Here is a 4,502-nt window from a genome sequence, read left to right as displayed (position 1 = left end):
CTCCCTGTCTTTGCGGCTTTGGCAACCACATAGTTACTGACCCCTCTTTTTGTTTAAGAAGAAGAACATGGGAGTACTTACCTGGTTCATCGATGGTGGAGCTCCTCGTCGTCCCTTGCTTCTTCTCATCTCCTCCTCTTCTCTCTTTCTCTCAACCTCCTCTCTCAATGTGTGTCCCTTCTCTCTTCCCCCCTTTGCTAGAATCAACATGGGGAAGAGAAGGGAGCCATGGCTTTTATAGCCATGGGTGAGGGGCGTTACCCCTCACCCCCCTCTTGCCTCCATTAAAAGGTGTTTCCCTTCTCTCTCCCCACTTTTCATATGTGGGAGAGAGAAGGGGTAACTGACCCCAGGTAGGGTAACTGACCCCAGGTGGGGTTACGCCCACCTGGGCAGCGTTATTGTTCTCCTTCTTGATCTCCACCATAGTTGAAGGCAAGAAGGGAACTGCGGCCTTTCTGATGATATGGAAACAACTAGGAGCCTTGGCCTTTTAAAATCCCAAAAGTGTTAATGACATATTGATTGTCATAAACAGTTGCCTATGTGTCGTCAACAGTTAAACAAAATGTCATCAACAAAAAAAGCAAAGACTTGGTAGAACTCTAAAACTAGGATGTGTCGTTAGCAGTTTGCTAACGACACATTAATTGTTGTCAGCATTTTACAAATGATACATGGATTGCCATCATAAGTTTCCTAATGACACATCCCAGTTTGGGTGAATATTTTGGGTGATGTTTAACCATATTAGGAGGTTTGCAACATATTTGTGCAAACATCAAGTGGTCTTTGCAAATATGTTGTGAATCTCGTAGGTGATTTTAACTATATTTAAAGGTTTGCAACATATTTATGTGAATGTTAAGAGGTCTGCACAAATATATTTGGAGGTTTGCAACATATTTGTGTGAACGTCAAGAGGTACACACAAATATTTATGTGAACATAAGGAGGTTTGCAGCATGTTTGTGCAAATGTCAGGAGGTTAACAACATATTTGTGTGAATATCAGGAGGTTCACAACATATTTGTGTGAACCTTAAGAGGTTTGCATGCAAACATCAAGAGGTTTGCAACATATTTATGCAAACGTGAGGAGGTTCACAACATATTTGTGTGAATGTCAGAAGGTTTGTAACATATTTGTATGAATGTCAAGAGACCCACACAAATATATTGCGAAGAATAAAATGGTCCTAAATAAGTTGAGAATCAATGATTTTGGACATATGAAGAATTTTGGCATATTTGTGGGTTTTTGAGAGAATGCATCATTTTTATAAGATACAATCTAGTTGGAATCTCATGATATAAGTTCTTTTGACTTAATCTAATCTTATAGATGTGTTTAGCATGCTCAGTTTAGTGGAAAATAATTCATGCCTTTCCAATAAAAAAACATATTTTTTTAGTTGAAAATCAATGCATTTATAACCATTCATTTTTCATCGCTGGAAAACCTGTAGATTAGATTCTGACAATTCTAAAGCTGGATCCCACTAAAAAACATGTAAATTACATATATGGGTCATTTGGATAAAAAATGAAAAATGATCATACTTTACAGTAAAAATAACGTGTTTTTCTAAAAACCCATAATTTATGATATTCTCCCCATGTCCAAAATCTTAAATAACCAGCATTGTAATGTTTCTTTTACCCTTCATATGCACAAAACTAATGAAGTTCACATAATATATTGCTTCACACCTCGAGTGCCATATATGCTCACTTAAAATATGGTTCACACATTTTCTTTGCAGACTTCACGAAGTTCATATAAAATTATATGCGAACTTTCTATTAAATTTGAACAAAATGAAGAAGTTCCACTACAAGAAATCTGTGGATTAGCGATGACCACAATCCGTCGCTAATCCATCACCAATCCGTTGCTAAAAGTTTAGCAATGGATTACTTTAATCACAAAATTCTAGTCGCTAATTAGCAACAAAAACTATCTGTCGCAAGTTCTGTCGACTAATTTGCGATGAATTAGCAAATGCCATGATTCGTTGCAAGGTTGTCGTTAATATGCGAAGATTTGGTTTGGCGACGAATTTTAATCTGTCACTAATTCTGTCAGAATTAGCGACAGATTAAAATTCATCACAAAAACATTGGCTGATTCACTTTTACGATGGATAAATATTCGTCCCTAATCCGTCGCAAAATTAGACGCCAATACTAAATATCGACGGATAATATCTGTCGCAAACAATAAAAAAAATTTTAAAAAAAATGTTTAAAACATAAATATCGAGAAAAAAATACTCGTGATACAATTTATATTTCCTATGTATAAAAAATAAAGTACACATAAAAATACATATAAAAAAACTAAAACAATTTATCGATCCACTATAATCCTCGTCAAGTTCTAATTATTTACAAGTGAACATTTACAAAGATTTTCTTTTGAAACAACAAGAAGGTACAACAAATTCAACACATGAATCTAATCATCGCCAAGATTCTATGCGTCATCTTCTTCATTGTCTCGATATGCCCCTTCGGCTCCTCTACGCTTATTATCTTTAGCATCCTACAAGAGAAAAGAAAGGTTAGTATTGATAAACAAAATATAATGAAATAAATTATATGCAATGCACCTAAGTTAAGGCAATCAAAGTAACATGAGTGAATTACACATAATCTAGCTAGCAATAAAGTGAATAATATTAACAGAATTCAGATGTGTTCTAAGGCTAACATAAAAAAATCATAATGATTCAATCATGCAAATATGTGTTCTAATCATGCATATACTAGCTTGAAATCTAACGACATGAAACAAATCACATTAAACTTTCATACCTGAGAGGCACCTGCAGACAAAGTTCTCTTGTCCTGAAAAAATTGCACAACTCATTACAGACAACGTCAGAAATTGCTTCATGTAAATAGTCATGCATTGTGTCCTTAACAAGCTGGCAAACACCATCCCAAGAATTAGGCGGGTTAGTCGGATGCTTGGAGCTGATGTTGATGGGAGAAGTCTGAGAGTCATGACTGGAAGAGGCAACGACTGGTGAGGTGTTTATATTACTCCCAAACCCGAATACACGACCATTTTTGGGTTCACCTATTGCAGTCACCCATGCTGCAGAATCCAAAGGCAGATGCTGAGTGGAGTCATCGCCATATCGCTCTACCATCTGTTGTTCGTATGACTCCTACAAAGTAATGATTACAATGTGGATTAATAATTACAAATTATAATGTTTATGATAACTTGTATATTATAATGTTTATTAATATAATAAATACATACCATTGTCGTTCTTGCCTTCTCTGATACGAACTCTCCCTTGGTCTTACATTTATGTGTTTCAACAAACACATCCTTGTATGACCCAATGCCTCCTTTTTCTGCTTCCTGTGAAGTTAAATGATAAAAAAATTATTTAACAAGTATGCAACAATACTTATAAAACTGACAATATATATTGATGAGTTATCATTTTCTTCAGGTGGCTCCCAAAAGTCCTAGATCCACCTGTGTGTAGATGGGCATCGGGCATCTTCACTCAGTTTTGTGCAACTTTCGTTGAGCGGTTTCAAAATTCATGCCCCGCCTACTTGTCACACATTGCATCCCAAACATCTGACCTGATAGTAGGAGGGCCATGACCCTTCCACTACAGTGGATCATCTATCCCGCCAGATGCTTTTCTTACTGCAGTCTTCATATTGTGCAACATGTCTGCAAATCGACTGAAAGCCACCTTCTGCCACACCTTTCTCGCGTCCTGCTCCTCCATCGTAGTCGCGAAGCGATTCGAAGCCTACAAATAATTTCAGAAAGTTAGTAGACATGACTATAACAAAAAATTAAATATGAACACACTAACTATGAGAAACGATTGTATATCATGAATGATGACCATAATCTGTCCAACACTTTCTTCGGGTACTCTTTTCATTGAGTGATCGATCCTGGTAGATGTTGAACTAGTGAATGCCTAATCTCTCGTATTACCTCTTGTAGCTCGAACCTCGCACTGTACATGAATTAGTATATATTAACTATCAATATACAATAGTTATAAGATAAATATAGGATAAGTGAAAATAAAATACTTACGATCGATTATCGATATACACTATTTGAATGAGTCATCGTGTGCCAGACTGAGAAGACTCTGCATCCAGCGTTGTCTCGTGACTTGTATGAACAACTGGTGTAGGTGGGTCATGTGCAGGCAAAACATCAACTATAGAAAAACGAGTTACAAAATTCACACAATGCGCATTTAAACTAATTAAGTATACAATTAATTAAATGATATACCTATCGAAGCAACCCATGAAGATGAAGGCTGAGACTGGCTACCACTGAGTGCTCGACCACTGTAACCTTCCTGAACCATATTCTAACAAATAAAACATGTCATGCAATACATTCAAACATTGTAATACCTTCAAATTATTCAAATCATTGTAATACATTTCAATACATTCAAATCATTCACATCAAATATTGTAATACATTAAAA

This window comes from Nuphar pumila, chromosome 13, assembly GCF_984573655.1.
Source record: "Nuphar pumila chromosome 13, dmNupPumi1.hap1.1, whole genome shotgun sequence".
In the NCBI taxonomy this organism is placed as follows: domain Eukaryota; kingdom Viridiplantae; phylum Streptophyta; class Magnoliopsida; order Nymphaeales; family Nymphaeaceae; genus Nuphar; species Nuphar pumila.
The sequence above is the reverse complement of the archived record's forward strand: the minus strand, read 5'-3'. Positions refer to the sequence as shown.